We start from the raw sequence: 23,238 nt of genomic DNA, 5'->3' as shown, positions 1-23,238 counted from the left end.
CAATACTCGCACAAAGGTTATTCCTCTAGCTAACTTCTACATTTTTTACACACACACACACACACACACACACACACACACACACACACACACACACACACACACACACTCTCTCTCTCTCTCTCTCTCTCTCTCTCTCTCTCTCTCTCTAATCCCTTAGGTGCTTTACAATCCCGAACACTCTCTCCTTCACAGCACTGAGGGGGAGGATAGAAACCTCTTAGCATTATTGCCTGGCTTTTTCTAACAAAGAACAAGAAAAAGACTCTCATCAAGCATGAATAGAAGCAGTGACAGGCTGTTGGGACTAGAATGAACCCACCCTCCCTCCACTGTGATATTTCTGTTTTCACTTGTCATTATCAATATAGTCTCAGTTCTCTTTTTTTCCCTCCCCCTCCTGTAACTCGTAAAAGATTTCCTCATTCTTTCCTAGTAGCTGAAACAAATCTTGCTGTAGCTTGTAGCTTCCTTCTACAGGGCTAATTTACTCACTGTGGTTATACTGTGGTCGCTGAATGCTAGTTATATTGAAGGGACTGCTCCCTTATCAAAATAAAAAGAAATCCATTTGATATTAAAAAAAAATTCTCTCTGACCTTTCAGAAACATTTTTCTTCATTCTCCCACCCCCCGAGTTCTAGGAACACAGTCACCTGTAGGAAAGGAGCTTTCCAATAGCATACATTAGGTTAGCTGGTTAATAAACACTTCCAGTCTGGATGTCAGTGGTTAAAATAGCTAGGGGCCAGAAGGTACCCTTTGGAGTCCTAACTCTGACCAAATTCCATCTCAAGTCAATATTCCTATTGGAGAGGGAGGGCATGTGTTTTTGTTGGGCTCCTAACTCCATTAAGAGCTGTTGCAAATCACACCTCAAGTCAGTAGGAGTTTTATTGAGTACAGATGGTACTGAGTATAGAAGGCTCTTGAACAGTAAATGGGGGTACGGGTTGTTTTTTTTTTCAAATCCCAGTGCAGATTATTACAGGTCATTTTTCAGAGTTTAAGACTCTGGCCAGCTTCAGCTCACATTTGGCCCTTTGTATTTCTGCATACGTTGTGCACACTGTGTTCAACAGTAATAATAATTGGTACATTTTATAGCACTTTTCAGGCAAGGATCTCAAAATGCTTTGTAGTTCTCACACCATGTCTAAGAAGTAGCATCTTGGTTTATACCCAAACAAGAAGATTTGTGTGAAGGTAAATAAGGACTTGAAATGGTCAGGATTTTGCTTTTGAATCCATAGACCTTGTTGTCACTCCAGCAGACGTGTGTGTGTGTGTGAAAGAGGGGGAAATTAGAGGATTTTTACCTTATTTATGCCCATTCCAGAATGCAAGCTTAACTGTGAAGTAGTAACAAGCGCCTTCACACCACCCATTCTACAGGTGGATGGAGAGATCTTAAGTTGCTTGCCCAAGATTCCACAAGTCACTCTCAGAGCCAAGAATAGACCTTGGGAGACCTAACTCCTAGTCAGCTGCTTTAAGCATCAGTAGCAGTAGCCAATCCCCTGTTTCTTAAGTCGCATAGTATCTGTCAGATATGGACTTCAAGATAATACTCACTGGTGGATGACAGCAATGGGATTGATTTAATGTGCCATCTAGCTTAGCCCTCTGCCTGAGCAGGGTTCTCCCCTGGGTTTTATTATCCAATGTATTCAATCCTCTCTAGAGCCAGGGGTTCCATCTCCTCACTCTTAGAAAGATTTTTCTAATGTGTAATCTAAGTTTTTCCCAATCTCGGCTTTCAAGCCATTGAGCCTTTTTGCCACAAAATTTTCAGCCACTGCAGCTAGTTCCCCACCTCCTTGACTGTCATAAACCGGGAATGACGGCTTCAGACTGTACAAGGAAAAAATGACGTGGAGGTTCCCGTTTGGGAGCTGATCTGGTAGTCAGTAGAAAGGCTCCCGTTGACTTCAACAGCTGCTGGGCCGGGCCTTAAGAGAACTGCACTGTGGAACCGTTGTTCATATGCCGGAGTAAGAGCAATTTCAAATGAGTCAGATGCCTGGAGGTTTGCAAGTCTCCATGACACGCTGATTGCTGCTAGAGCAGTGTGAAAGTTTTGTAATGAAACCCCAAACCATGTGAGACCTACCAGGCTTCACTGCAAACCTGAAACCAGAGCTAAATTCATGGAGGTTCACAAATCTTTCAAGAGAATCTTGGGCAGTTTTTGGTTTCAGGGCCGGTGTAACCACTAGGGAACTAGGCAGCTGCCTCGGGCGCCAAGATTTGGGGACACCAAAAAGCGGTGTCTGGCCTCACGGGAGTCAGCTGAGCGGGGCAGGGTCGGGATCGAGGCCTCCATAACAAACCCGCCCCCGCAGCGAGGGGCACCGCGCAGGACAGTCAGTGGGAGCCTGCGGCGGAGCAAGGAGGGACAGCCGGCCAGGCGTGGCGACCAGCGCGGCCGAGGGACGGAGCCGTTGGGGGAGGCAGGACGCAGTCCTGAGCTCAGCTGAGCTTCGCCCTCCAACGCCCTGCGCCTGGGGCCGGGCGCAGCCGCCTCCTGGGGCGAGGGAAAGTGAAACTAAACCCCACAGTGCGATGGAGGGGAAAGTGCTGGCGCAGGTGCCTCTTCCAAACACCGCCCCCCAGTGGCACTGTGCCAATGTGGGGAGCTGGCCCTGATCCCCAGGGAGATCCTCACCTGCTCCCTGGGAGAGCCCAGCTCTGCCCTCCTTGCCCCGGGTCCCGCCCCAGAGGGAGAAGTACTCAAAGCCTGGGAACGTTTAGAGACCCTGCAAGCTGGGGGCATTCCCAGCCTCCTCCTCGCTCATAGGTTCCCCCAGGCCAGAAGGGACCATTGTGATCATCTCCTCTGACCCCCTTGTATTAATTCTAATGAACAATGCCACATGATGCAGTATTCATTTTTGAAAGTTAATAATAAGCAATGCTCGGGGGGGAGGGAGGGAGCAAGGTGGAAGTTTCGCCTAGGGTGCAAAATAGTCTTGCACCGGCCCTGGAGATGAGTCTTGCAATGATCTTATAGGTTCATTTGTGCACTGAGCACAAAATGCCCTGAGCCCAAAGTGAACCCCTCCATGTGAATTAAAAGCTTTGCACAGCTGCACATGCAACCCAGGTTTTGGCAAGACTGGGTGGGCAGTTGCCATTGATATCCCAGTAATAATGCTGTTGCAATCACCAGCCAATTGACCTAAAAATCATCAGCAATTTGTCCATTCCAGCTGTGAAGCAAGAAAGACAGTCAAAGTTCTGCTCTGAAAAGTGATTAAAAATTGCATCCTGGGGTTCCATGTTTACTGTGCCTCAGTGACTCCAGCAAAGTGGAACTTAGGACATGATCTTAACCACGTACTAGCAAAGTCAATGCTTCTCACTGTGCATAGTCCTATTGCAGTCCACAGGATGACTCATGACAGTAAGCGCTATGTTTTAAGGCTACCCTACGGCTTTATAGTGAGTGTTGCAGAATCAGGCTGTTCACCAAAAACACTGTCAGTGAGCAAGGTATACTAGAATCCAGCTACCTGTGTCCTAGAGCTGGGTTAGCTATGCAGCGCTGTCAAGGATAAAAGAGGAGTATTTGGTACTAAAGTCAGCGGGGCTGACACTAAATACTCACAGGGAGCAGACTGGTTGCATGACAAAGTTGTTAGGAAGAAGGATAGGCTTGCGGGTAAGCCCCAAGGCTAGGACTCAGCAGATCTAGTTTCTGGTCTTGGCTCTAACTACAGACTCCTTCTGCAAGTCAGTTCTCCATCTGTAAAATGGGGATGGTAGCACTTCATGTCTCAGCCTTTTGTTTTTCTTGTACTGTGCACTCTCTGGGGATAGCACTCTCCCTTTCTCTGTTTATATACAGTGCATAGCCCAAGGGGGCCTCCAGCTGTTACTCTAATGCCAACGCTAGTTTTCTACATAGTCACTTACAAAAGCAGGCATCTTCTTTCACATCAGGGTCATGTGCCCTCAAAGCCTCTCTCTGGTGCTCATATGCACATGTCTGACGTGACCAATGCCCCGAACACATGTCCAGCTTAGTGAGTTATCTATAAATCTGCCAAGAGGGAACCAAGGAGCCAGAACCATTCTGCAGAGCTGCGATCCAGTGTGTCTCTAGTCAAGTGGAAATACGGTAGCTAGCAACTCCATCATGTGCTTACAAGGGAGAGGGATTGAGAGTGGAAGATTTTTAAGGTCAGCATCATCCATTCAAGGCAAGAATAGAAGATCTGACCTTTTTCAAATGGTAAGCTTTGTCAGTGGTCCCACTGGGAGTTTTACCCAGGTGGCAGCTTAAATGTCACTTGTGGTAAACCAAGGGATTGGAATCAGTTAAACCTTTTATTTCCTCTCACAGGGCAGCATTCAGAGCTTCTAATGAGGCTACATATTTTCTTAAAAATGAAAAAGTGGATTCACTCCCTATTCTTCTACGTATCAACCCCTCTTTTATAAACACTATAGATTCTGGATGTTTCTGTTTTTCTAGCAATGCACAAGGATTTTTATATAACTCCAGTTAACACTCAAGCAATAATTTGGTGGCATAAATCCCCTGTGTTTATTGATGGGAGAATAGACCCCCCCATGGGGCTTACATTGCTTCCAACACATTCGATTCCAGTTGAATACCTGCAGTGTAAATTGATCCAAGTGTGCTGTCCTCCTAAATTTTAGTCATCTTGGCCCATTGCATCACTTACTGTGTTTATATTTCATGGCTGCAGTACAAAGCTAAAATGAAATGGCTCCACATGAGGACCCAATCCTGCCCTCATTGAAACCAATAATGAGCTTGTTTCTCTTACACCAGCATAGCTCCATAGAGCTACTCTTGATTTACAGGGGCGTGAGAGGAAAATCAGGTTCCAAGGGGGTTAAAGGAGTTCAGCACCTCACAGATTCAGGTCCATGTATTGCATTAGCAGATTTAATACCAGTGTTACAAGCAAATGGGAAACAATTAAATTACAACATCTTTCCTTTGGGTTTGGTCATGAGGCTGCATTACTAATGATTTTCCTTTGGATTGCAAACCTGGGTGATGTAGTCCGGGCTGGAGTTGAAAGTGCTCCTTTGCATTTGAAAGAAGCTGATTTCCTAAAACTGAGAGGTCTGCCAGGAGCATGCTTTCCCTGCAAAAGAGTGCATGGGAAGAGACTCGGCGTTTGGTCAGCAGCAGCTGCCTCTGAAATCAGGAATGCTGAAACAAGTTCTTTGGAAATCATTCTTGCTATGTCCATGTAAGTTTGCATGGTGTTTAGCAGATTATTGAAATATACAGGTCCCTGTCCAAAGTCTGAGGACCAGAGCAGGGTGTGTAGGTGTTGCTCAATGACCAAACAAAGGTGGAGATATGACCTAGCGTGAGGCTAGGATGTAGATAGCAAGGAGAGTTTCACCCTCAGCTCTGCCAGTCTCAGTATCCCAATGGAATCACAGCTGTTGCTTCTAGTTGCTGAGGCTTGGCCTGTTAAGGGCTTTAAAACCTAGGGTAAGGACCTTGAAACTGCTCTGCAGTCTGTTAAAAGAGCAGAGCATGTTTGCTGTGTGTGAAACAAGGATAGTGGATACAGTTCAGTTCCAAGTGGACCAGTGTTCACAGCACAAAAGCACCCGAGACCAGAACTGGAAGCGCTGGCAGTTTCAGCAGAGAGGCTAAACCATGGAGACTGAGAGCACGCTGCTCGCTGCCTTGAGTTACGCGGGCTGAGGCATGTGTGCAACGCTTCCACTGCTGCTGTCCATGCTATATTGGCTTTGTGAACTTCCATTTCCCAGCGGTGTCAACACAATACCTTTCAATGCAGCTACTGTCCCATGAATATATACACACACACACACACACAAACATTTATTTTAATTCTAATAACATTGTTCCCGCCAACAGGTCATTTCTAAGGACCAAGACAGCTTCCTTATCTCTAAGTACTGATTTCTTGCCTTTTACTTGCTCCCACATATCCTCCTCACACAGCTCTTCTGCACCACAGAATGGATGTGCTGGCTGCAAGACACTGGTCACCAAACCATTAGAACAAACCAAACACCTACCAGTCTACAGCTGAGATTTGACTAATGTGAATTCCAAATGTGATTGTGAAGATTCATTCCATTTTCAGCCCTGGAATGTATAGTTGCTCCTTGATGCAACGCACACTGATGTGCTATTCTTCAGCACAGCAGCATCAATGGAAAAATGCAAAGAAACTTCTGTGGCTAAGGGGAGATGCATGGAAGAAAGATTCTTTTTCAGCTTTTGATGCTCAATTAGCAGAGGCCTCCATATTCTTTGCTGGTGGTGTCACTGTAGCCATAGGAGAGAAGACCAGCTTGGGGCACTGTGAATCTTCACAAGCCCCAGATAAGGATAATCATCTGGAAATCCCTGCATCCCACCTGTGTAAAACAATGCAAAAATAATGAACCATAAACCCTGCCACTGATTTTTATGGCATCAGAATCAGGAAAGGGATTCCCTGCTAGAGGGAAATCTTCAAGTGCAAAATGAGAGCCTGTTCCCCACCACTGCCCCATTCCTCTGCACAAAAAGAAAAGCAAGAGAAATTAATAGAAATACATAAAAGAATGGAAAGTGGGATTTTCTTTGCAACCGCCACAATAACTATGTTTGAAGATTGCTAGGTGGGGAGGGGAACCTGCCTGCTTAATGTTGTTTTTGCTTCAGTACATTAGGAAAGTTCTTCAAGAACAACAAAATCTGTGTGAAAATGTGACCCCTGAAATGCTGACCCCTGATATGCTGCCAGTTCCAGTGAAAGGAATTGAGCTGCCAAGCCAGTGCTGGCCATGCAAGTTCCAGATGCCTGGAGCAAGCTTTCCCTTACCCAAAGGTTCCAGGTTTTCAAGCTGTCTTAGAGAACAGTCTGTAAAATAGGCTTGTACAGTCTGTCCTCCTTTTGAGTTTTTTGTTCTCTGGGCCAGCTTGTCCTCTCAGTTACAACTCCACTGACATCACTGGGGATCACACTGGTGCCAGAGGAACGTTTATTATTATTTGTATCACAGTACTGCCTTGGAGCCCGAGTCATGGACCAAGCCTCTGTTGTGCTAGGTGCTGGCCAAACACAGAACAAAAGGATGGCGCCTTCCCCCAAAAGCTTACAACCTAAGCCCCCTGCATTCTCCACAAACATGTTCTGTGCTTCTCCATTCAGATCAGAGGCTTTTTGACTCCCAGTGGTGGAGGCAGAGGAGAGTGGGAGGGAGGCTACATTCTTGCAGGTGAAATACCAGTTTAGGGTAATGCAAATGAGAGAATGGTGTGCTTCCTTTTGCATTTCACATTACACAAAAATCAGAGATCCCAGACATGAGCAAAGGCAGAACAGAGCTGAGTCTTTAATCTTTAAAATCTATTTTACATGATTAAAAGGATCCTGCCTGGAGAAAAGCAACTCTGGCTATTTATATCTCCATTCTTTCCCCCACCCCCCTTTTTATTTATTTTTTGCTTCCAGAAAATACTGCAGTCTTTGTACATCTGAAAGACCACGGCTAGCTGCCATTAATTTTAATGCTAAATCCTCATCAGCATTTCAAAACATTATGAAAACCTCTAAGCAACTGTCTTCTGCTAGCTTGAAAATATTGCAGGCAGCAATCTAAATAATGTTATAAGTGCCACAGTAAGTACAAGAGCACATGCTGGAAAGAAAAGAAGAAAAATAAAAGGCTTCAGACCATCGGGAATGTGTCAGTTCTGGAGAGTAGTCATAAATGGATTGCAGGATTCCATAGGTGGTGCGTCTGATTGAGCTGCACCTCACTTACACAGAACGTACCAAATTGTAAATGCTGCTGTTTGCAGAAGCCATCAATTCCGTGAACAAGTGCATACACAACTTACATTTATTCAGTGTCATTTAGGCAAGCAGAGGTAATCAAATGCAGTGGGATTCGGCCAGGGCACTGATATTAATACTCTCTTAAGCTGTGCTTTCAAAGAGGATGGATGCCAGTCAAACTGAAATCAGTGTACATTCATCAAGCAAATTTATGACCTGGATTCAAGAGAGCATTCCTTAGTCAGGAAAGCATCAGATCCATGCTTAACTTTAAATACATGTTTAGGACTTGAGCACATGCTTAATGTTAAGCATTGTGCTTAAGTGATTTCCTAAATAGGGATGTGCTTCAGCAGGTGATTGTAAGGGAGTGGACTCACCCCGGCGGTGCTTCCTGCTGGTCATCCATGGGAATTAGCTCTTCCAGCATCCTGGAGCGCCTCATGCAGGCCGGTGATCCGCCTTACCGCTGGCCCCCGAGTCCCTCCTAGGACCCCAGTGCCCCTTTCTCTGGGTTGCTGCCCCCCTGGCAGTACCCCCACACTCTGGGTCTCCCCAGCCAGGGGAACCCCTACCCACTAACCCCACCTCGCCTCAGTGTAAGGCTGCCAGTCACCATCGAGCCCCACTCCCTGGGGCAGTATATGCCACTCATCACAGGCAAGGTTGGGTTGGACCTGCTGCCTCTCTCTCTAGCTGGCCTGCCCCTCTGCAGCCCCGGTACTGGTCTTAGGCCCTCAGCTAGGCCCACAGCCTGGGGATTTCCTAAGCCAGAGCTCCCCAGCTCCTCTAGCCTTCCCCCAGCCCTGCTCCACTCCCAGTACCCTACTCGGCTCCCTAGCAGCCAGGGCCTTCTCGCTCTACAAGCAGAGAGACAGTCCTGAGCTTCTGGCTGCCCTGGTCTTCTTCCAAGGCCCGGTTAGTCTGTTTGAGGCGTGGCCTCAGCTGCAGCCACTTCCCCCAATCAGCCGGGCTTTGCTCCCTTTCCCAGCCCCAGCCCTCTCTTGAGCCGTTTCAAGCCCCGCAGGGCAGGAGCCGGTAACCAGTCCGATACGGTGACCGAGTGCTTTCTTGAACTAGGGAGTAAAAATTCCATATGTGTTTAGTTCTTTAAGGCCCACATTCAGCAGCACACTTAAGCACATGCTTCACTTTGGCTTCAATGGGACTTAGGATGTGCTTAAAGTTAAGCAAGTGCTCTACTGAGTCAGGGCCTAACACTGGCTCTATTTTGTGACTGGGATGTTTGTGGAACCTATTCCAACATTATAATTTGAATGTAAAGCCCGTGCCAACTCGGGGTTTGGTGAGAGAAGGTGGAACTGTTTCAATATTGTTTTAAGGATATGAATTTCGTAGGAACTACGGCCCAAATTGTAATCTCGGATATATCCATGTAAAACTGGAATGACTTCATTGCAGTCGTCTGGTCGGCATTTGGCCCCAGTGAGTCGATGTTGTTCAGTGTTTTTATTGAATTGGACAGCTAGAGAAAAGTTGCTGTGAACACTTATTTACATTGTGCTAGTGCCCAGAGTGGTCCGTGAGCTGTACAAGCACGTAAAGTGGGATTTTTAAAAACTCAGCATTAGACTAACTCTGCTTCCACTGTAGTCAATGGAAGTTGTATCATTTCAATCAGAGAAGAATTTGGCCAAAGCTGAGTGCTCTTTGTAGGTGTAGGCATTTGTATTTGCGCACACAGAGCAGGTTGGAATGTGTTGTTGGTTGTTTTTATTTAAATTTTTCTTGGCAAAAATTTTCATTTTTTGCCATGATTTTCTGATTTATTTAATGACACTGAAATTTTTAATTTCCTTCTCTGCCTCCCTCTACCGCCTCGTACTTTAAAACAGGCAGGAAATTGCAAACCTAAAAAACAATTTAAAAATTCAGAAAAATTCCATGAGAAAATTAAAAAATTGTAATTTCTCTCCAAGTTTTCCATGGAAGATGCTGATCATTTTTCAACCAGCTCCAGGCAGCACGTTGCAGGCTAGGAGCCATGGTTCTCTGCACAAGAATGTGGGTGCAGAATAACAAGCTCTGTTGCAGCTGGAATTAGCTTTCCCTCCTCCCGTTTCCTTTGAAAAAACATATTCAGAAGAAACTGAACCCTGAGCTGAATAACTTTCATCTGCTCCTGAACTTCCTCTCTTTCTGATTAAACATTAGGTTTAAGTATCCTCAACACAATGACCCCTAAAGAATATATCAGAATGCACTTGAGGTCAGAAAAGCATGTCTTTTATTTATTCAAGTATTTGAAAAAAAAAAACCCACTAGACTTGCAATAAATCACCGCGAGGGTTAGTTGAAGGCTGGAGGTGCGAGCTACATTTTTCATCGCAGCTCCTCGTAGCCAAGGTGCGTTGTCAAGGCTATTTAACCTTGGAAAAGCTCTTCCATTGTACAGCTCTCCGTGGTGGTGTCATTAAAGTTGATGGGTATAACTGACCACAAAGGCTAGCAGGGCTCTGGCTCCTACCTGATTTTCCCAAGTGTTTGTGCAGTGTGGTTATCCTGACCACAGAGCGGACTAATCAGCATTATAGCTGACAAATACTGTCATGGCTAAGTGGGAGATGGTGCTTCTGCTAAAACAAGCAGTGAGCCTGGGGGCACATCATGCTCAGAGAGCAGTGTTACGGATTGATATTAATGTACTCCCCACTCATTAGGGGCCTCATCCAGATCCCACTGAAGTCAAGAGGTATCTTTCTACTGCCTTCTGTGGGTTTGGATCAGGTCCCAAAGGTGTTTTAGCATTTTTTTATTTCAGACAGAGGGCTATTCCCATCCAGTGTCCATTATATTAAAAACCATTGTAATTACCACAATGGTAATGAAGTTGACACCAGTATTTAGTGTAAAAAGCATATGCTTGGTCCAGCATAATTCCCCCAGCCATTGCAATAATCTCTTTAGAACTCCCACCGTATCATGAGCTAAAACACTCCCCAATAGCCTTTAACTCCTTCACCCCTTTGCCCCAAACTTACTCCTGAAGGCCTCTGGAATTACAGACCTGGCTTCTTTCCCCACCCTCAAAGGAGAGAGGCCAAACGCAAACCCATGTTAAACTTGGATGTGCCTCCACCACTTCCTCTCCTTCTCCAGGCCACACTTCCTCTCTGCATGCCTCAGCGCCCCCAGCTCCTTCCAGATTGCATGCACTAACTCCTCTGGAGAAGTCCCTGGCAGGGGGTTCATTTGAAACACCACCTCTCATCTTGCCTTCCAGAGGAACGTACATAGGATTGTGCTGATGAGATAGAGAGTCTCCCCCTCCCATTGCGGAAAAATCCCCATATCCGCATTGTTCCCTCGCTTGGCCTATAATAACAGGTACTTTCAACACCCTGGCTAATCTCACCTGCACCTTCTGGGCCCACAGGCATTCCTCCAATAGATGCTCCACCCCCGACCACAGCTGTTGCCTGGGACACACCCAGTCTTGGGTTTTCTGAATCATTGACATATCTCATTGCTGCAGGTCTTGTAACACTGCCATCTTCCACACCTATGTCCTCAGTGCTCTGATACTATTCACATTCAGTGTCCTCACCATGAGAGCATCCAGCTCCCCTGTATGCCCAATGGGTCATGGGATTCTCCCGCACAATCTGAAGATGCCACCAGCAGTGACTTAGGTGAGTCACAACGTATAAATATCTCTGGCATGAGCGTAACTAAGGCTGCCATGCTGTCACCCAGCAGAGTCAGCAATAAGAAGGCTTTCTGAATTAGAGAAAATCTTGGCTATACTTAAAATGTGGCTGTGATAGCAAAACGTACAAAATGTTCTTTGAAAAAGCAGCTGTGGCTATTTTATCTTTCTCTGAAAAGATAAGTAATTGTAGGAATGTTATAATCTTTTTTGTTTTTTTTAAATCAGGTCTAAACAGCAATTTCCTTTCCGGCACAGGAGGTATTTAAACATCCATACCTTGAACTGGTTAAAAAGAACTGTACTGATAATGCAATTTTGTAGCTTAAGATTTACATTGAACTGAACAATAAATCATAATGAAACTGATTGAAGGCAGGAGTTATGATGGGAACAATTCCGCAAACCAGTAAGTCCAAGTTGGTATTTTGGTATCAAAAAGGGAAGTTGGCATTTGTATGAAGCGTATAATTATTGGGGCCAGAAAGGTCTAGTTGTTAAATCTAGGGTGGCTGTTGTTTTTTTACATGAGAAGTAATATGACTGTCTAATGTTGTGTTGCCTTGTTTTACTGGAGGAAGTCCTGGAGGTGCCAGATATGTAATGTGATCTCTCACACTTTAACGGAAGGACTTGGGAGGTTGGATCTTTAACAAAGAAACCCTTTCTCCTTAACAAAAAACCCCCAAAGAACGAGGGTAACTTCCCCCCCACACACTTTGTATGTCACTTCAAGAAAACAAAATCCTCGAACCACCTCACATCCTAGCAGACACATGCCTGTTCATGGGCCCGATCATGAGAGATGCAGAGGACCTGCCTCTCCCACTGAAGTCAATGGGAGGTGCAGGTGTGCAGCAGTTCTTAGGATCAAGCCCTTTACAGAGTAACTCGCTGTAATCATCTTTCACTCTGAGTCCAATACTGTTTTACAATCAAGGTTAACTATGAGACGCTGACTGTTTAAGTGCTAATGAGTCTAACGGGCCGTGTGCCAATCTCATTTTTGCAGGCTGTTGTGTGAGAAGATCTAGCAGTCACCTAGCTAGGCTGATTTTGGATTGTTATGTTTAATTCCATTCTGCACCATGCAAACACAAAGGCCTGGTCTACACTACGGGGGGGGAGTGTCGAACTAAGGTACGCGACTTCAGCTATGCGAATAGCTGAGATTGGCACACGGCCCGCGAATAGCGTAGCTGAAGTCGAACTACCTTAGTTCGACTGACTTACCCGTCCAGACGCCGCGGGGTCGAACTCCGCAGCTCCAAGGTCGACTCCGCCACCGCCGTTCGTGGTGGTGGAGTTCCGGAGTCGACCGGCGCGCGTGGGGAGTTCGAACTATCGCGTCTTGATTAGACGCGATAGTTCGAACTCCGAGAAGTCGAACTCTCCGCGTCGACCCGCGCGGTAAGTATAGACCTACCCAAAGAAAATGACTTTGGTCCACCGTGTGCCTCCAAGTTGCTGGCTGAGTATTGCTAATTTAACCCTTGCTCATTGGTGGCACTCATGTTTGGAGTACTTTCCACACTGCTGCTACTGTAATCAGTGTCTAACCTCCACCGCAGACATGCCAAACTCGCGGGCGGAAAAATGCAGACATTGGGCTTGTTTTTGGCTTAATTGGCTTGCGAGTTGCTTGTTGGTTAGTTTTTGGCTTGTAGCTTGTTGCTTGTAGCTTTTTTTGATTGGCTCCCGGCAAGCAGGGGCAAGGAGCAAGGGAAGGGGGAGAGTCAGGGGTGCACAGTGGGCCCACCACAGTCCCAGACTGCACGCCGGGGGGATCTAGTAACATAGAGTGTCGGGTTCTTAGGGACTGGCTTATTTTGGCCTTGTTCTGAAATGGGATTAGCTTGATTTTTGGCTTATTGTGAAAGTCGGGGTGCTTATTTACTGCGTGAAAGTTGGCAACTGTGCTCCACCGTGGGGTCTCAACGGGCTAAATCCTCATCTTCACGCAAGTAGTGACAGCCCCCTTGTGTTACGTTTTGTAAACACTAATTTGTGACCTCTCTGTTGGCGCAATGCTCTGGGCGGCTGGGTGGTGAGCTCCTGGGGCAGTGCAGCTGCAGAGCCCGGCCTCACCCGGGCTGCGCAGTGCGTGGCCACCGGTGCTCCAAGTAGCGCAGTAAGGGGGCAGGGAGCAGGGGGCAGAGGGGGTTGGATAGAGGGCAGGGGAGTTCAGGGTGGTGGTCAGGGGTTGGGAGTGTAGATAGGGGTCGGGGTGGTCAGAGGGCGGAGAACAGGGGGGTTGAATGGGGCAGGAGTCCCAGGGGGGCAGTCAGGAAGGAGTGGGGGTTGGATGGAGCGGCGGGGAGCAGTCAGGGGTGGGGGTTCTGGGGGAAGTCAGGGGACAGGGAGCGGGGGGGTGGATAGGGGATGGGGGCCGGGCCATGCCCCTTCCCCCAACCGTCCCTCCATACAATTTCCAAAACCCGATACAGCCCTCAGGCCAAAAAGTTTGCCTGCCCCGGTCTAGGTCCTAGTTCTATTAGTTCAATGTCCCTATTGATAGAAAAGGAGAGGGGGAAAGAATTCCTTATGTCCTGATTTTTAGTAAATAGAAAGACGTACAGGGAGAATGGAATGACCAGGATATTATTTCTTTGTCTTGCGCTGGTGTCTAGAAGCCCAGTCATGGACCAGGACCCTATTACGCTAGGTGCTGTACAAACCCAGAACAAAAAAGACAGTCCCTGCCCCAAAGAGCTTAAAATCTAATAGCCAGGAAAGAATATTAATGTAAACGTAAGTTACATAAATAGGCAGCCCTCTCCTATCGATCCCTCCCCTTCTTAGCTAGCCCTTTCCTAAACTGCCCTTGTTGTTCATATTGGTTCAGCTAAATATATTGTTCCTCTCTCCTTCTTTGTAACATCATGATCCTCATTGCACCATATGTATTTTTATCCCCGCAAACAATAAAAGCCTTTGAAACAAAAGCGGCAATGTCACAGAGACTAATTTAAAACACAAACGTTTGTAAACATGTGTAATGTGAGCCTTCGAAGCCCCAGGCAGCTGAGTGTGGTAGCTGGATTGTACATCCTCATCTGCATTATTTTCAGTTTGATTAAGGATAAAGGGGATCGCTAATGATGTACAAAGGAACACAAACACGCTGTAAAACAAATGGTTATATCACTAAATGAGGCACAACCTGAAGGATGAGTAACTTCAGGGATAAAGACTCGGGTCCAGATCCACAATCCAGGCACTGATGTCAGTGGAAGTTAGGAGCCTAAATGTCTTGGGGCCTGAGAGCTGTAAGCTTCTGTCCCATAGAAAACTGTATGGAGGGAGCAGGGAGCTGTGAAAAGATGCCTGAGGAAGAAGGTTCTGTCTAAACAGCAATTTCCTTTCTGGGACAGGAGGTATTTAAACGTCCGCACCTTGAACTGGTTAAAAAGAGCTGTACAGATAATGCAGTTTTGTAGCTTCTGATTTACATAGAACTGACCTGCCATAGAGCAGGCAGTGGATGCCGACCAAAGGCCTGCTCTAAACCCCCCACAGCTATGCTGATGGATGTAGGGTGCTTGCAAACGCCAGAACTGTAGGGGCAAAGTGCAGGGGCAGGGGAGGGGGGGTCAGAGGGTGGCTGGCCCCAGTAAATGAAGCAGATCCAGCACCCTGGTGCCAGTTTGGCCAGTTCAGAGGGTGGGCCAGCACCTGGGGCTGCCAAGGATCAGGGAGAATCTGACAAGGAGGTGGGGAGGACTGGTGAGAGAGGGACCTGGTCGTCAGGAGGACAAAGTCTCTGCAGGCTCTCCTGGGAAAGCAGGAGGAATTATGAGGAAGCCAGTGGAGAGACTAGCTGAGGTTCCTGAGTCAAAGCCAGGACTGCGAGGTTGACAAGGGCTGAGAGGGAGGAGCCAGGGGAGGGGTGAGCCTGGTGACTTTCCTGAGCCACTGCCAGAGAAGGCAGGAGAGGGCTGAGGGCTCAGGCCAGCAGAGGGAGGTGCTTGCTGGCCCTTGGAGCCTGAGAGCTGAAGCTGGAGGGCCAGAGAGGGCTGAGGTCTAGAGTGAGGTCTGGTGAGGGGTGCCTGAGCTTGGGGCACGGTGCTGGGTGCTAAGGTACTTGAGGTACAATCTGGACTAGGGTGCTGAGACTTGTTTTGTTATGGCTTATGTGCAGCGGGCTTTCTTCTGTAACAAAGTAACCCCACAAGGGCTATTTGTACCAAGTTTGAATGTGTGGACTATTTCTGAGAACTCTGAAAGAAGGAAACTGAGGCAAATGTGCTTCAGTCAGGCCTGCTTTATTATGGCGGGCAGTTTCCTCTAAACTAAACCTCTTTAAAACTTCTGACTTGTTCCTCTCCAAAGATGCGATCAGTTGTAGGAGCCCTAGTGCACAAAAGACTCCAAGCAGTTGCCAGAATCTTAGCCACCTTGTCTTCTAGACTTTCTCCCTTTTCTCCTTGGGAGCTTGGTTTCAGGACAGATTTTTAGCACAGCACATATAACATCGCCCAGGGCCCTATGATTTTCCTTGACTTCTTTTACCTGGCCTCTCACCATTGATTCTGTGGGACCTACTGATGATACGCCTTGCCCCCATGACACTGTGCATCGCCACAGAGTGGGAGGGGGAAAGCAGGCCACCTAGACAATTATCCACTGTGCAAGGGGGTTTCACCTTTTTTTTTGTTTGTTTGCAGTTGTCTGTTTCAAACTATTCACCGCTGCACTGAGCAGTGGAGGGGAGTATATTGCCCATGGAAAGAAGAGTGAAGTGCAATTGGGAAAACAGTTGGTATCCTGGGTCAGCAACGGAAAACCCACCAGAGAGGATGGTGACTTGCCTGGGATGAGAAAGAGAAGGATGAGGTGTGTGGAGAACAGGCTGGGGGATGGGTGGGAAGAGGAGGAATGACTCTGACTGCAGAATATGCTGTCTGAGGAGGAGAGACGGGGAGGAGAGCTGTTTTGCTTTGCACGGTTTATGGGCGTGGACATGGCCCCTAATTGTACAGATCATGTAACCTGCCTAGAGACCTGGTTGAAAGTCTTGAAGACACAGAGCCCCTCTTGGGTGCCTGGCTCTCCCTGCATTTCTTCATTTACCTGCCTTGCATTGTGGAAGTCCAGGAGGGTCAGGCTGAGGACACAGCTTCCTGCTGATGCCTTCCTTGCTGCTTGCGGAGTCGCCCGGAAGGGGCTGCCAGGTGAAGTCAATGGAATTGTGCCACTTACACCAACTGGAGTCCTGGCCCACAATTCTGATTCAGGAGAACAGACTTAGAGATCAGCTCCCACTGAGTGCCTTGGGGGCGGCACAGGTGTGACTGGTAAATCAGCATCACTCCATTCAAGTCAACGGCGCTACACTGATTTACACCAGCAGAAGATTTGACCCAAAAGGAGGCCTGGCCAGGGCTGGGGATGTGGCCTCCATGGCACTGCTCAGGAATCCTGGGTTGAGATCTGCTCCCGGGCTTGTCTCCAATGTATGGCTGCATAGCCGGCTGGCTGGCCCTCGGTATTTTTAACGTTCAATAATTGTTTTTAAAAGGGTTATAAACACGATCAGGTGTTGCAATGCCCAAAGCATCTCTAACATCTTTGTTTCATTTCCTTGAAAGCCTTTTTGAAACTGAAATGCATTTTTTTTTATTCCCTCTAGATAAATTTTCTGTACGATTGGGGAAACCATTTTCTCCTAACTCCACTGAATGCTTCTAACATGGTAATGCTTAGTACGACTTCTGGCATATTGATGTTGGCTCTCCGACTAGACAACGTGCCAAGCTGTCCTGGGGGCCTTAATTATTGCAACTTCAGGCCGGTGTTGCCTGCCTACGGCACAATCCCACGGCCTAGAGTGAACCCTGAAAACGCTTAATTAAATGACGTTCCACAATAGATTAATGTATCGGAAACTCAAGATCCAGAAAAAGGATATTGCAGGAGCAGCAGCAGCAGATGCTCTTCCCCTTCAGGATAACATCCTGACAAGCTCTTTCAACCTGAGCATCTTCAAAAAGCAGCCGTGTGAGATCAATGTGGGATAGTCATCTGGCTTTTTGGTTTGTCCGCATAGTGATGCATAGAGACCTTGTTTGGGACCAGATCCTTTGTGATCATGAACTTCATTGTAGCTTTGCTGATTTACTCCACCTGAGGATCCGTTCCTGATCAGTCACCATTATAACCCTGCAACTCCCAATGCGCTCAATGGGAGCTGAGTGGCTTTCACTAAGGCAGTATTTTCACCTATAATCATGGCTGAATTTTGGCCTGATCTTGAAGTATGCTCATGTGAGTAAGAATTGCGGGGCAGGTCTCCAGCTAGTGTAAATCTGTATCGTTCCATAGGCTTCACATGGAGTTAAGCCAATTTATAGTAACATTGGATCTGGCCCTGTCAGAATAGGAATTTGCAGGGTTGGATCCTTCAACCATCTTTTCCCAAAGTGACCAGTGATTTTGTGTGCCTCAGTTTTTTGGATGCCCAACTTGAGATGTGGGCTCGATTGTCCAATGTGTGAGGACCCAGAGCTCCAGCTGAGTTTCTGCTCAGCACTTCTGAAATTCAGGGCCAACATGTCTCTGAGAAGGTACCAAAAATCAGGGCCCACTTTTGAAAAACCCTAAATCCAACCCCCATCTAGCAGGCAGGTGGCTACAAGGCATTGCACTGTGTGCAATACGCACCATCAAGCTGCATTAGTAACCCCCCGGGGAGCCAAAGTCTAAGTACACTGCAACTACAAAAGATCTGACTAAAATGCTGTAAATATGACATTGTACAGACTAGCACTGAAATCTTCACGACGCTGTTCAGAGCAAGGAAATGACAGCGAGTGGGACACATGCAGCACACACAGGGCAAATCTCTTATAAGGGCCAATTTGTAAAGGCAGTTATCACTAATATTGTGTTCTATCATATTATTCTTCAATTATTTGCTCCAACAGCTCTCTTGTCTTGGCTTAATAAGCCGGTTCTGTAGAAGCTACCCGGGATTGATTTCCTTTCTGCAAAGAGAAGTGGATCATGGTTGGATTTCGTGACATTTCTGCGGGCTTAGCTTGTTTGTTTCTGGTGCCTCCTCTCCCCTCCCCACAGTCCTGTGACATATTTTAGGCAATTAAACTACAGGATGGAAATTAATATAAAGCTTGTGTTAATGTTGGAGCAGGCACCGGGGGAAAAATACACAAAAGGAAAGCCAGGCTAACCAGATCAGTGACATTGGTTGCTGGCAAGGTGACTTGTCAGTTTAGTGGCTCTGGTTAAGAATTAGAATCCACCAAAGGGGGGAAGGAGGAGGGGGTGTTGCTAGGCAGCGCAGTGGGTAAATGCATTAGCCTCATACCTCTAGAGACCTTAGGTTTAAGTATTTCTTATCTTACAAGTGAAAGGAGTTTAGTGGTTCCAGCCTAATCCCTAGTGCATATTTTGTCCACATTATAAAATGTACCACATGATATGACACAACTGGCAACCTCTGGTGTGTGGAGAGACAAGGGGTTCTTATCTGAGAGCAGAGGCAATGCGGATTATTCCTAACCTGTGTCGGCTGAGCAGTCTGAGGGAGCCTTATGCATTGGTTCCTTATCTCTATAATGGAGAGGATAATATCTCCTATCTTCCCCTTCCGTCTTGTCCATTAGACTGTAAGCTCTGTGGGGGTAGAGACTGTCTCTTATTATGGCCCCGACCCTGCAAACACTTAGGCACACGCTTAATTTTACTACCATGAGTTGTTCCATTGATTTCAATGGAGCCACTCACACTAATGAAGTTAAGCGTGTAAGTGTTTGCAGTGTCATGCCCTACGGGTTTGTATAATACATAACACAATGGGGTCCTGATCCTAACTGGGGCTTATAGGCATTACCGGAGCACTATTACTGGTCCCCTGCCTGAATGATGCAAGACTTGCTCTAGTAATTGGGCCTATAATTTGACCTTAATTGTGAGTTTAATAGTGAAAAAGATCATAAAATATCACACTAGCCATAATAAATAAACGTTGATGACGGTTGGGTGGGGGAAGGTGGAAAAAGGAGACAGGCTGAATTCGTACAAACAAAACAGCCTATTGATATAATTCAAGAACTGTGTTAAGATCATGCCCAGGTGGGTGAGCGGGTGGCACGTCCCAACCCTGGGCGGGAGGCACAGTCCCCTCCCCCTCCTAACCGCAGACCAGAAAGCGGGACCAGAAACCAGTGAAATGCTGGCGGGTGAGTGGGCAGCTGGCCCCCAGCCACTCCAGAGTTCCGGGCGGGTCAGCGGGCCACGTGTCCCAGCCCCAGGCAGGCGGCACAGCCTGCCCCCCCAAACTCGGAGAGGCAGAAGGGCAGGCAGCATTTTCCCTCCCAGCATGTTGGATAGGCGGCATGGCCTTCCCCCAGCCCCGGAGTGCAGGCTGGCCCCCATTAGTGCCCCAGCTTGGGATCCCGGCCACAGGGGGGGAAGAGCCTTCCACAGCACAGCCCAGGAAGCAGAAAGGGGCCTTGGGGTGGAGCGTGGGTGGGGCCATGCAAGGCTGTTTGGGGAGGCACAGCCTCTCACTGCCTTCGATACCTGCTGCCCATGCACTGGACCAAAATAGGTGTGTTGGTGAACAAAATAATGAGGGGTTGGGGTTAGTTCACAAAAAGAGACTCTGGGAGTGAAATTTGGGGGAAGCAAACACAAGAATTGCTGATTGAAAGAAGAAGGAACAAGCTTCACCCTTATGGTTGCCACCCCATTGCGTCCTGGGACCCTGGGATCTACCATAGCACATCAGACCATCTTCATTCTGATCCTGAGAGAGGTCCTGACTAGACTGGGCCAGAAAAAGGACTCAGATGACATCGCCACCTCCACCAGCTCTGGATAAAGCCTGAACACTCACCTTATTTTTTCTTTCCTGTTCCTCTTCTTTTGCCTTCTATCTAACAAGAGTCTGACTTAGCTTGCAAAGATTGAATATTTTGCAACACTGCTATAGGCCTATGACCAGAGAGACACATAAAAGCAATGCCCAAGACTGCCTGATGCTGGTACAAGTTTACCAGGTCATGGAGTGGCTAATAAGATCATGTTCCATGCCTGTGTTTCTCCAGCAGTGAGGTTGCAAGTGAAAGTCAACACCAGAAACAGAAGCTGCATTTGTTGTTCTTTTCTCTCCCCTTTTATTTTTGTCTTCTAGGAAATGGGATCAGACTTTAACAAGGGTAATAAGCCTTGTGGATAGGAGGAAGCGGTAGATGTGGTATATCTTGACTTTAGTAAGGCTTTTGATACTGTCTCTCATGACCTTCTCATAAACAAACTAGGGAAATACAACTGAGATGGAGCTACTATAAGGTGGGTGCAAAACTGGTTGGCAAAACTGTTCCCAGAGAGTAGTTATCCGTGATTCACAGTCAAGCTAGAAGGGCATATCAAGTGGGGTCCCACAGGGATCAGTTTTGGGTCTTGTTCTGTTCAATATCTTCATTGATGATTTAAATAATGGCATAGAGAGTACACTTATAAATTTTGTGGATGATACCATGCTAAGAGGGGTTGCAAGTGCTGTGGAGGCTAGGATTAAAATTCAAAATGATCTGGACAAACTGGAGAAGTGGTCTCAAGTAAATAGGATGAAATTCAATAAGGACACATGCAAAGAACTCCTCTTAAGAAGGAACAATCAGTTGTACACAAACAAAATGGGAAATGACTGCCCAGGAAAGTGCTGCGGAAAGGGATCTTGGGGTCATAGTGGATCACAAGATAAATATGAGTCAATGGTGTGACACTGTTGCAAAAAAAAGCAAACATCAATCGGGGATGTATTTGCAGGAGTGTTATAAGCAAGACACGAGCAGTAATTCTGCTGTTCTACTCTGTGCTGATTAGGCCTTAACTGGAGAATTGTGTCCAGTTCTGTGTGCCCCATTTCAGGAAAGATGTGGACAAACTGGAGAAAGTCCAGAGAAGAGCAACAAATATGATAAAAGGTCTAGAACACATGGCCTTATGAGGAAAGAGTGAAAAAATTGGGTTTGTTTAGTCAGAGAAGACTGAGGGGGTACATGATAAGAGTTTTCAAGTCCATAAAAGGTTGTTTCAAGGAGGAGGGAGAAAAATTGTTTTTCTTAACCTCTGAGGATAGGACAAGAAGCAATGGGCTTAAATTGCAGCAAGGGAGGTTTAGGTTGGACATTAGGAAAAACTTCCTAACTGCCAGGGTAGTTAAGCACTGGAATAAATTGCCTAGGGAGGTTGTGGCATCTCCATCGTTGGAGATTTTTAAGATCAGGTTGGATAAACACCTGTCAGGGATGGTCTAGATAATACTTCATCCTGCCTTGAGTGCTGGGGACTGGACTAGACGAACTCTCAAGGTCCCATCCAATCCTACAATTCTGTGATTTAACAGCAACAACTCCTCCAGCCCATCTCAACTGACTCATCCCATTTTCCCCAAAAGGATAGTTATTACAATCTTTAATACCATCTAAAAGGCTGTCAAATGGGGGGAGATTCCTTCTAAAAACTCTCTACAGCTAAAGGGAAATGGAGCAAGGGATGTTAGAATGAAAGTCTTACTTACTACTTTATATTTTGAATGCTTTGTTTCTTTCCTTTCTCTCTGTCTTTAATCAAATGTTAAAACAATGTTAATAAGGTTTGCCACGGTACTAAGCAGGCTGAGGTCTCTGAATATCAAACCTTGTTTAATGTTGGACAGTTACAGGGTCATGTTAATGCCTTGACTCTGGCCCCATTTGTTCCATCTAAATTAATACAACAGACCCTACCTAGTGTTAAGTATTCCCCAACATTAAAATGTATCAGGTTCTTCCGCCACAACTTTTTGTTTGCAGATCTAAAGTAGAATAGATTAAAAAACAAGTGAGATCTTACAGTAAAAGCCCAGTTGTAGATATTCTACGGGATGGAAAAATTGCTGCTGATGCAGCTGTCAAAGATTTTTATGTACCTACAGATAGTTTGCACATAAGACTAGGCAGGAGCCCACAGGTCTGCACTGATTCCCTTTTAAAGCTTCGTATTAGTAAAAAAGGAGTAGCTATAGATTCATTTTCTTTCCTCTGTATTTATTATTGCTCCTCTGGAATGGAAACAGCAAGCGCTTTGCTAAATCGATAAAAAGATTGTCTGGCTTCAGTCTGAAAGCTCAATTCTGTGAGGTACAGAGCACCTTCAGCTTCCAATGACTTCTATGAGGAGTCCAGTGTGGTCCTCAAACGGCAGGATGTAGCCCTCTGCTCCTCAGTGAAGTAGAAAGTCAACCTCTCTAGAAGCACTTGGGTGAAACCTGCAGCCCTTACTCAGGGCTATATTGTGTGATTCTTGCTCAGTTGGTGAATACTTCCTCCCAGGAGTTAGGTCCACTGAAAATGCAGCTATGAGTAAGGGGTTGCACCCTCAGTGACTTCACAGAAAGCTTTGCTTGAATAAGAGCTCCTGGGGTAGTCCTGTGTGTAACCCCACCCCAACTTTGAGGCTCCGTCAGACTGCCAGAGTAGTGTAAAAGGCCCTCAGCCCAAACTGTATCCTCAGAGTTGCTTTTTTAGGAGTCACTGGGAGTTCACATGTTTCCAAAAGGAAGAACTGGGTTCTGAAGACTTTCATTTAATGTGTGTACTTTCAAAAGATTTCAGGTGAAATTTCAACGAGCCGGAGATGTATATAGCACAAAATAATTGATTGAATCTTAATCAAATCCGACTGTTCTCACGCAGGAACAAAAATAAGGTCTCTTAAAGCAGGGCAGCCACTTACATTGTAGCAGATGTTTCTTTTTAT

General features: G+C 46.5%; 1 long non-coding RNA gene across 1 annotated transcript in view; it reads left to right on the top strand.

The window, feature by feature from the left end:
- The window catches only part of LOC120385921, a 38,600-nt gene extending 20,047 nt beyond the window's left edge, over window positions 1–18,553 (top strand). The window contains exons 2-3 of the long non-coding RNA XR_005589418.1: window positions 16,137–16,305; window positions 17,102–18,553. This is a non-coding gene — a long non-coding RNA (uncharacterized LOC120385921). The remainder of the gene's footprint in view (window positions 1–16,136; window positions 16,306–17,101) is intronic.
- The last annotated feature ends 4,685 nt before the right edge of the window (window positions 18,554–23,238 follow it).

Source organism: Mauremys reevesii, linkage group 18 (genome assembly GCF_016161935.1).
Source record: "Mauremys reevesii isolate NIE-2019 linkage group 18, ASM1616193v1, whole genome shotgun sequence".
Taxonomy (NCBI): domain Eukaryota; kingdom Metazoa; phylum Chordata; order Testudines; family Geoemydidae; genus Mauremys; species Mauremys reevesii.
This window is presented reverse-complemented; position numbering and strand designations above follow the sequence as displayed.